The following is an 11,502-nucleotide window of genomic DNA, read 5'->3' as shown; positions in this document are numbered from 1 at the left end:
GTCTTGGTTTCTGTTGCTTGGGTTCCTGCGCTTGCCTCTCACCATCAGATTATCTCTAGTGTTACTTTGTTCTGCTATTTCTGACAGTGGCTAAACTGTCCTATAGGCCTGTGTGTCAGGAGTGCTGTAGACCTGTTTTCCTCTCTTTCAGTCAGTTATGGGGACAGAGTGTTCTGCTTTCGGGCGTGTAGTTTTTCCTCTCTACAGGTCTTCAGCTGTTCCTGTGGACCTGTGTCTTGAGTTCACCAGGCAGGTCACTTGCAGCAGAAAAGTTGGTCTTACCTGTGGTCCCGAGGCTCAAGTTCACTCACGGGGTGCTGCCCACGGGCTCTCCGCGGACGCAGCAACCAGGAAGATCTGCGCCGCCCCTTCCTGGAGCCTCCGTGCACCAGGGTTCCAGATGGATTTTGGTGTTTTCCTCTGGAATCAGTAATGTGTGCAGAGAGCAGTCTCTTCTGGTTTCGCAGGCGTGTCTGCCTCTCTGAAGGTTTAGCTCTCCCTCCCACGGGATTTGGGTGCAGAGAACTGTTTATCCGGTCTGTTTCCTTCAGGTTCCGGAGGTGTCTCAGGCAGGGGTCCTGCTGCTCTTGGGCCCTCCCCCACAGGAACCCAGAGGCCTTATACAGTTTCCTCTTGGGCCAGGGATGTGGGCAGGGGTGGGCAGTGTTGGTGGTCTCTTCTGCTCTGCAGCCTCAGGAGTGCCCACCTGACCAGACGGTAAGGTCTCTCTCCCACGGGGTCTGGGAGCAGAGAGCAACTACTTGGTTTTTGATGTTTAGCTTCTTGAGTTATTTATATATTTTGGAAATTAATGCTCTGTCAGATGTGGGGTTGTTGAAGAACTTTTCTCATTCCGTAGATTGCCATGTTGTCCTACTAATGGTGTCCTTTCCCTTACAGAATCTTTTCTGCTTCAAGAAGTCACATTTATTAGTTGTTAGTCTGAGTGGCTGTACTATTGGTGTTCTGTTCATGAAGTTGTCTCCTGTAGCAGTGAGTCCAAGACGACTCCCGACTTTCTCCTCTATCATCTTCAGTGTGTCTGGATTTATGTTGAGGTTTTTGATCCACATGGACTTGAGTTTTGTGCAGATTGATAGATACAGATCTATTTGCATTTTTCTACATGCCAACATCCAGTTAGACCAGCATTATTTGTGGAAAATGCTTTATTTTTACCATTGTATTATGAATTCTTTATAAAAAATCAACTGTCCATATGTGTTTAGATTTATGTCCTTTACTAAATTTTATTGATCAACCTGTCTGTTTTTTGGTTTTTCCAACACCTTGTGATTTTATTACTATGGGTCTGTAGTAGTTCTTGAGATCAGGGATGTTGTTACCTATAGAAGCACAGAGTTTTTTTTAGCAATTTTCTTTTTTTCTATATGAAGTTGAGTATTGTTCTTTCAGAATCTGCAAAAATCATGTTGGAATTTTGATGGGAATTTCATTAAATCTATAGATTGCCTTTGGTACAATGGTGATTATTTTTACTATGTTAGTACTACTGATCCATAAGTACTGGAGATCTCTCCATCTTCTAATATCTTCAGCAACCTATTTCTGGTGTCTAGCATTAATTCAAGGTACTCTAATAGGGATACAAGGTGTTATTTCAATTTCTTGTATTTGTTGAAATTTGGTTTGTGACTCAGTATGTGAACAATTTTGAATCAAGTTCCCTGAGTTGTTGAGAAGGAGGAATATTCTTTTTTGTTTTTTTCAGAATAAGGTGTTACTTTATTTGTCCTCACACACATTATAGAAAGTTCTATGAAACATTTTCCTAATTACATATATGTAAAATTAGAATAACAGGTGTCTGAATAATTCCTGTATATGTTAACTTAGTAATTCTAAACTTAGGACAATTGTATATATTACCTAACAAGTAATAGCATGTACAGAAAGATTTGATTGTTACACAACAGAACAGAAGTTTTCAAAAGTGTGTGAAGAGTATGCATAATGGCACATATTCTCCAGCAACTGAGAATCCCACAGCTCATTACTCACCAAAAGGCTGTGTTTAAAAATCCTATCCTAAATGCTGCTCTTAGCATTCATATTTTCTTTCTTCTTTTAACTTTTTATTGATTTTTTCTTTATTTATAATTCAAATGTTATCCATTTTCCCAAAAATCCCCTATCCCATCCCCCATCTCCCTGCTTCTATGAGGGTGCTCCCTCACCAACCCACTCACTCACTCCTGCCTCCTCACCCTGGCATTCTCCTACATTGGAGACCCTGTTCAGTCCAATGGTTGACTGTGAGCATCCACCTCTGTATTTGTCAGGCGCTGGCAGAACCTCTCAGGAGACAGCTATATCAGGCTCCTGTCAGCACGCACTTTTTGGTATCTGCAATAGTGACAGCGTTTGGTGGCTGTATATATACAGTATGGATATCCAGGTGTGGAAGTCTCTGGATGGCCATTGCTTCAGTCTCTGCTCCAAAGTTTGTCTCCATATCTCCTCCTATGAATATGTTTGTTTCCCCTTCTAAGGACTGAAGCATCTGTACTTTGGTCGTCCTTCTTCTTGAGCTTCATGTGGTCTGTAGGTTGTACCTTGGGTAATTTGAACTTTTCAATGAGTGCATACCATGTGTGTTTTCTGTGATTGGGTTACCTCACTCAGGATGATATTTTCTAGTTCCATCCATTTGCCTATAAATTTCATGAAGTCATTGTTTTTAATAGCTGAGTAGTACTCCATTGTGTAAAGTATCACATTTTCCATTCCTCTGTTGTATGTCATCTGGATTCTTTCCAGCTTCTGACTATTATAAATAAGCCTGCTATAAACATAGTAGAGGATGTGTCCTTGTTATATGTTGGAGCATGTTTTGGGTGTATGCACAGGAATGGTATAGCTGGGTCCTCAGTTAATACTTGTCCAATTATCTGAGGAACTGCCAGACTGATTTCCACAGTGGTTGAACCAGCGTGCAATCCCACCAATGATGGGAGGAATGTTCCAAGAAGGAGGAATATTCTTTAGTGTTTGGGTTTTGTTGATATACATTGTGTCCATTTGATTTATGATTGTTAGCTCCAGTCTTTTGCTATTAAGTTTTTGTCTGAACAATCAGGCCATTGATGACAGTAGTGTATTCAACACTCCAACTATGAGTGTCTGAGAAAAGAAGGGTGGATTCTGTTTCCACATTCATTCTGTTAGTCTATGTCTTTTAAAAATTTAATTTAATTTTTTTAATTGGACATTTTATTTACATTTCAAATTTATTCCCTTTCTCAGTTTCTGGCCATAAGCCCCATCCTATTCCCTTTCCTTCTTCTATGAGGGTGTTCCCCCTCTCAAACCACCCACCTACCCTTCTCACCCTGATATTGCCCTGCACTGGGGGTTCCAGCCTAGGCAGGATCAAGGGCTACTCCTTCCATTGGTGCCCAACAGGCCATCCTCTGCTACATATGCAGCTGGAGCCATGGGTCTGTCCATGTGTACTCTTTGGGTAGTGGTTTAGTCCCTGGGAGCTCTGGTTGGTTGGTATTGTTGTTCTTATGGGATTACAAGCAACTTCAGCTCCTTCAATCCTTTCTCTAATTTCTCCCATGGGGACTCCTTTCTCAGTTCAATGGTTTGCTGCTACCCTTCGCCTCTATATTTGTCATGCTCTGGCTGAGCCTTTCAGGAGACTGCTATATCAGGCTCCTGTCAGCATGCATTTCTTTGCTTCCTCAATCTTATCTAGTTTTGATGGCTGTACATAAATGGGCTGTATTGCCAGGTGGGGCAGGCTCTCAATGCCTATTCCGTCATTCCTGCTCCAAGCTTTGCTTCCATATGCCCTCCTATGAAAATTTTTGTTCCCCCTTTTAAGAAGGACTAAAGCATCCACACATTAGTCATCCTTCTTCTTGAGCTTTATGTGGTCTGTGGATTATATCTTGGGTAATTTGAGATTTTGGGTCTATGAATTTCATGAGGTCATTGTTTTTGATAGCTGAATAGTACTCCATTAGAAAATTAGTCCATCAATATTGAGAGATGTCAATAACCAATGATTGTTATTTCCTGCTATTTTTGGTGTGTGTGTGCGTGTGTGTGTGTGTGTGTGTGTGTATGTGTGTGTGTGTGTGTGTGTGTGTTCTTTGTTGGGGGCTGGTGTGAGATTAATGTTTCCTGAGTATAGTTTTTCATGTGTCTACTTAACCTTAAATTGGGTTTACTTTGGATTTGACTTTATAATCAAATATCTTGTTTTCTCTATCTAATCTATGGTGGTTGAAAATTTTGCTAGATATAGAAATCTAGGATTGCAATTGTGATCTCTCAGACTCTGAAAGATACTTGTTGTGGAATGTCCATTGAGAAGTGAGGTTTTTCTTTTTATATTTTATGTCTACTTTTATATTTTTTAATTTAATTTAACTTATTTTTTTTTACTTATTCACTTTATATTCCATGCACTACCTCCCTACAGTCATCCCCACCCACAATATCTCCTCTTCCTCTATGGGCAAGTGGGAGACTCCCTGGGTATCCCTCCACCCAGGCCCTTCAAGTGTATACAAGGCTAGACCCTTCCTCTCCCATTGAGGCCAGATAAGGCAGCCCAACTAATAGAATATATTCCACATAGAGGCAACAGCTTTTTGGATAGGCCCTGGTCTAGTTGTTTAGGACACACATGAAACTCAAGTTGCCCAACTACTACATATGAACAGGAAGGTCTAGGTCCATCCCATTTAAACTATTTGGTTTGGTGTTCAGTCTCTGAGAGCCCCCAAGTGTCCAGGTTAGTTTACTCTGTTGATCGTTGATCTTCCTGTGGAGTTTCTATCCCCTTCAGGGCCCGCAATCGTTTCTCCTATTCTTCCATAAGAAGCCCGAAATTCAATCCACTGTTTGGCTGTGGGAGTCTGTATCTGTCTGAGTCAGCTGCTAAGTGGAGCCTATCAGTGGAAAACATGTTCTTGTCTGCAAACATAACAGATTATCATCGATAGTGTTAGGGATTTTTGAATGCATATGGGATGGGTCTCAAGTTGGGCTGGTTATTGGAATTCCCTCAGTCTCTGCTCCATTTCCTGTGCCTGTACTTCTTGTAGACAGCATAAAATTTGGGTTGAAAGTTTTGTGGGTAGGTTGGTGTCTCTGTTGCACTACTGGTATTCCTGTCTAGAAACATCAGTGGCCTCTTCAGGTTCCATATCACTAATGAAGTGAGTCAAAACTCTGGTCACCCCCAATTGATTCTTGAACACACCCCTTGTCCCAGGCTATGCTTCCCCCTGGAGATGCCCCAACCTCCTCACCCTGACCAATTAAAGATTTCCATTCATTTCTGTGGCCATCTAGCCATCTCTCCTATCCTTCCCCATACCTGATCCTGAACTCTCCGTTCCCCTCCCCCTTGCCCTCTTTCCCAGTTTCCTCCCTCCATTTGCCTCTTACGACTATTTTCCCCTTCTAAGTGAGATTTAAGCTTCCTCACTTGGGCCTTCCTTCTTGTTTAGTTTCTTTGGATCTGTGGAACATAATATGGTACCTGTATTTTATGACTAATATCCACTTATAAGTGAGTACATGTCATGCATGTCTTTTGGGGGCTGGATTACCTTACTCAAGATGATAATTTCAAGTTCAATCCATTTGTTGCAAAATTCAGAGTAGGCTAGGTCCTCAGATATCTCTTTTCTGTTCTATATTTGTTCTTTCTTTCTGACTCCATGCAAAGAAGGCAAGTAGTTTATTTGAAAATTCAGGAAAAAATTAAAGTTCCATATATTCATGATTTCAAGTTTGCTTTTCTTCCAAAATAGCTATATACCTGCATAGACACCAATGTGGACTTTTAATGTTTTCTCAGTGTAAAAATCCCTGACGTTTCCATTTTGTTTTTGTTATTATTGTTGTTGATGTTTTTTTTTGTTTTATCTAATTTCACTCATACTATGAAATTTTTTTTATGTTTTATGTTATAATAGTTATATAATTTCTTCTTTTCTTCTCTCCCTCCAAATGCTACCATATACCCCTTCCTTCTCTCTTTAAAATTCATGACCTTTTCTCATTAAATGTGGTTGCATGCATATATGGATGCATTATGTATAATATATGTATACATATTCATATACATTTCCAAATATAACCTGCTCAGTCTATATAATGTTACTTGCATTTATAGGTTTTCAGGGATGACCACTTGGTATTGCATAAGCAGTTGGTTTGCTCTTCTCTGGGGAAGACTATCCCACTTTTAGCATTCCTTAATTGACTGTTGCCTGTGTAGGGCTGTGGCCCTCCGGTCTTTCACCTATCCATTTTGTCACGTCTATTGCTATTTTTCTTGTTCAATTCATATTTTGGCCATCACGGTGAGAATTTATGGGTTTTGCTTCTGAAAGTAGTAAGAGACACAGTCTTACACCAAACTCTACTCCTCTAGGTTTTTCAATCTTACAATCTTTCCCCCAGTCCTTGCATCTCACAATGTTTCCTAAGCCTTAAATGTAGAGTTGTTTTGTAGATGTATCCTTTTGTACTAGGCTAACAACCATACATTTTGATTGGTTATGCTTTTCTCTAGTGGTCTCTATTTGTTGAAGAGAGGTTTCCTTGATATGAGGAGAGGACAATACTTATTTGTGGGTGTAAAGAATAATATTTAGACAGTAGGGATGGTACCAATTTAGCAAAACAGTGGGTTTAGGCCCTCTTTCAGGATTTCTGACCTTTCCAGCCCTGGGTAATTCGATAGGCTTCCAAATGAGGTGTGATTCCCTTTTTGTTGAGATAGTCTAAAATCCAATTAGAGAGTAGTTGAGTTATTACCAAGGTATGCATCCCACCATTGCACCCTAAAACCATCATACAATTCTGATGGTAATTGTGGTTCATTGGCATCATAACTGAGTACGACTGTTGCTGGCTTCCTTCCTTTGGAAGCTTATATGGCTTGGAAGCTGTATAGGTTAGTCTTCAAAGATGAGGCACTCAGGTCAGTTCATTATTGCTTGGGGGCTTTTGAGCTCTGATTCTGAAGTGTATGCTGTCTTCAGCAAACACGACTAACTTTGTAACCAAGGGAAATAGGGATAGACTCTTGGTTTCATAATCTGTTTGACAACCCTATCAATAGTTCAAAAGAGGACTTAATAATATCTGGTCTTGGGGTCTGTTTTAGTGGTCTTTGGCTCTTGGAGGGTACATTGCCAGACAAGATGAGATAATTTAATTTGCATATATATGTTATGTATCTAATCTCTCTTTTATACACAGTTTGTTTTTGCCTTCTGCCTTCCTTCTTCTCTAATTTTTAGACTTCTCCTTTCAAATTATATATCCCCAAATTTGTCACATTTCCCAATCATATCAGATAACTTGAGGGGAAATAATGGGGTACAAGTAGTCATCTGTATTTTTGTTGTATCATTTAATTTTGTTGAACATATTCTTAAATTCAAGAGAATTATACCTAGGAGGCAAAGTTTAAGACATCAAATATTGGAAAATTGTTTATTTTAATGTCTCTTTTTATGATGCCAGAAAATAAAGAATTTAATAGGAGAAATTATTTTCTTTTAACTGTTTTCAAAATGTAATTTCAGGCTGCTTTATCTTCTGGGCTTCTTCCATCTGGAAGTGATTTACCAAACATGTAGGCTTCATTGTCACCATTAGGCAGCTTGTGATAATTAAAGCAAGCAAGCAGACTTAGAAAGATAGAGAGGTAGAAGGAAGAGGCATATAGAAATGAGCTTCTTCATCACATTGTGTTCTTACCATACTGTTACAGACTCTAATGCACTTCTAGGCTATCTTTTATTTAGTAAGATAATTAACTGGGTTATTGCTTTATCTGGTTTAAATGAGAATTACCTTCGTACCATTCTAAAACATTCCAACCACAAAGTTTCTCTTTATTCTGGGTATTCAAAAACTTTTAATATTCTATCCCAATAGGTATTTTAAATGGCTATTTTAAATTTACAAACTGATATATGGAGCATGTAGAAAATTATTTCATCTGATAATTGCCAGTACTTTGCCTCTGCTTGATCATTCTGGAGTGTCAGCATACATAAGGGAACAAAGGCAGGTGGTTATTCTGGAATATGAATTTTTAAATGACCACTAGGAGATTTGTGGCTCAGCTTCATTTTCTTGAAAAAATATCACAAACACTGCAAGTCCTCTCATTTTTCCTGAAAGTCAAAATAAAAATATATATTTTATTTTATTGTTGTCTCCCAGAATGGCATAAGTATGATAGGGCCATAAATTGAAAACAAAGAAACAGAGAAAAGAAACAAAAAATAGAAGAGAAGAAAGAAAAAACACAGGTAGATGATGCTGAGTGGTATAAAATGTATGGAAAAGGTAAATTTCTAAGTATAATTCTTGATAGTCTATATAACATGCATGGCAATTGAATTTTCAAAAAGATGGTTAACAGCCTAGCAAGCCCTTTGATTGATATGAACAAATTAACAGTTAACTGCAATGAATGGACCACTTTGTAGCTACTAGTTGGGTATTATTCACAAAATGAATATAATTTGAAATCTTGCTTTTGAGGAAAAACTCGAAAAATTCTCAATATCGGATTCTGATTTGCTTTGTGTGCCAAAGTCCCACTGAAGGTCTGATGTATACAGCAGGATTTATTATATGATAAATACTACTCTACATACAGCTATGTATTTACCACACATTTTAATGGAAAACAAAAAAATGAAGCTGTTGAACTGAAAATATTTACAACTTCTTTTCCAAATAATATCTTAAAATGCTCATTTGAGAATATTTTGACAAAACAATGCATTATAGTAAGTGCAACATAGTGATAAAAACATCTTTCTATCTCCCCTTCTATTCAGAATCATACCCTCTTTCTTCTCTCTTTAGAAAATAAACAGGTATCTAAGGAACAATAATAAAATATGATAAGATAAAACAAAACACTAATAACAATCAGAAAAATAAAGGGCCGAAGAAAAACCACAAGAAACACATATAGACACAGAGACATACACGTTCATACATACAAAAATTCCATACAAACACAAAACCAGAACATAAATGTAATGTAAAGGACCTGTAAAGTATATAAAAACAAAAAACAAACCCTCAAAGATGCCACTGAGCTCATTTTCTGTTGATTGTCTGCTGTATGAAGCAATTTGACTATAAAAAATAATTAAGCAACCATCTAGAATGAAACATAAAATATATTCATATATTAATAAACCTTGAAATGAACGCAAAGGAAAAGGCAGTATTTTTTTCACTTTTCTTTTTTCTCATTAACTAATTTATTTATTCATTTTACATTCCTATTGCTACATTCTTTTCCTTGTCCACCTTCACACAGTCCCTCCCCATGCCTACTTCCCCTTCTCATCTGAGAAGGTGGTGGACCCCCTGGATATACTCCCACCCAGGCACAGCAATTCTCTTCAAGGCTAGGCACACCTTCTCCCAATGAGGCCAGACAAGGCAGGCCAGCTAGAAGAACATATGCTACATACAGACAACACCTTTTGGGATACCTCGTTCCAGTTGTTCAGAACCCAAATGAAAGTCAAGCTGCACATCTGCTACATATGTGCAGGAAGAAGTATGTCTCGCCCCTGTATGTTCATTGGTTGGTGATTTACTCTCTCAGAGCTTCCCAGGATCTAGGTTATTTGACTCTGCTAGTCTTCCTGTGGAGTTCCTATCCCATTCTGGGCCCACAATCCTTCCCCAACTCATCCATATGACTCCTAGGCTCCATCCAATGTTTGGCTGTGGGTCTCTGTATCTGTTCCTGTCAGCCACTAGATGGAGGCTCTCAGACTTCTTTCTTCAAGCATCACAGAGTACCATTAATAGTGTCAGAGTGTAGGTTGATGTCTTTATGCAGGTGAAGGCAGAGAAGATAAAATGAGGCCTGTCATTGTATGAGAAAGAAGGGAGGTGGGAACAGAGTTTTTGGAAGAAAATGGAGAAGCAGGAGAGAAGGAGCTAGGAGAATCAAGATGTAGACAGAGAAGGATTACCCAGATCTGGGTGGTCATGAATTGCCAAGGTAGTTGGGATGGATTTCTATAGGCAAATTTATCTTATCTGGGTAGGCAATATGTATCCTTTTAAATTGATTGTGAGTTAATTGTGAGGGTGTATTGTGGACTGGGAATTTAATATATAAATCTGATTGATAAATTACAGTTTATTGAGTCATGATTTTATTGGGTTATTGGGGGTGTGAGCAGAGTCTGTGGCAGGGAGCTGTGATAGGCAAATCCATGCTGGACTTCTAGAGCCCTGGTTTTACAGGGGAGCTGGAAGCAGAGAGTTGGCTGCTAGCAGAAAGCCACCAGGAGAGATACTAATTAGAGATAAATTATGCTTAGTTCCATTTGGTCCCACGGGTGCCAGAACTAACTCTAGAGACTAAAGTGGCAAGGTGCCATGCCTGAACATGCCATTGAATGACTGGTTCAGAAAGTATTTGGGGGCAGTTTGGAGCCTCTGAGATAAATTAACTCTAGTTCTTATGGCCCAACGGAGCCAGAGCTAGTGAGAGAGCTACTGCCCAGGTAAGGGGGAGCCCAGGAAAGAAGCACGGAGCAGTATGTACAGGAACTGGTCACTCAGCTTTTATATTTACTGCAACATCAGGGTTGGTGCTTGCCTATGGGATGGCTCTCAAATTGGGCCAGTTATTTGTTGATCTCTGCTCCATTTTTAGACCTGCATTTCTTGTAGAAACATCAAAATTTGGGGTCTAAAGTTTTGTGGGTAGGTTGTTGACCTTATCCTTCTACTAGAGTCCCTCCCTGGCTAGAGAAGGGGACTTCTTCAGGTTTCATATTCTCACTGCTATGAGTCTCAGCTAAGGCCATCTTCTAAGATTCTTAGGAGGCTGACCCATCCGAGGTCTCTGCCACTTCTTTGAGATGCCACCAATTGCCCCTACCAGCTTCAGATTTATATTGATTCTCCTGCCCCCGGCTCTCTCTAATGTTTCTCCCTACACCTGACCCAAACTGCCTCCCCCGCCCCCATGTCCCTTGCTATCCCTTCCTTTACTAGTGGCTTCCCTCCATCTGCCTCCTATGACTATTTTATTCCCCCTTGAGTGCAAGATTCAAGCATCCTTGGGCCTTCCTTCTTGCTTAGCTTCTTCGAGTCTGTGGAGTGTAGCATGCGTATCCTGTATTTTACGGCTAGTATCCACTTATAAGTGAGCTAATACTATACATGTTCTCTTGGGTCTGGGTTACCTCCCTCAGGATGATGTTTTCTAGTCCCATATATTTGCCTGCAAAATTCATAATATTCTTGTTTTTAATAACTGAGTAATATTCCATTGTGTAAATAAAACACATTTTCTGGATCCATTTGTTCAGTTGAGGGACATCTGGGTTATTTCCAGTCTCTGGCTATTACCAATAAATCTACTATGAACATAGTGGAGAATGTGCCATTGTGGTATGCTGGAGTATCTTTTGGTATATTTCCAGGACCGCTATAGCT

The sequence above is a fragment of the Rattus rattus genome, chromosome X (assembly GCF_011064425.1).
Source record: "Rattus rattus isolate New Zealand chromosome X, Rrattus_CSIRO_v1, whole genome shotgun sequence".
Classification (NCBI taxonomy): Eukaryota; Metazoa; Chordata; class Mammalia; order Rodentia; family Muridae; genus Rattus; species Rattus rattus.
Note: the sequence above shows the minus strand (reverse complement) of the source record.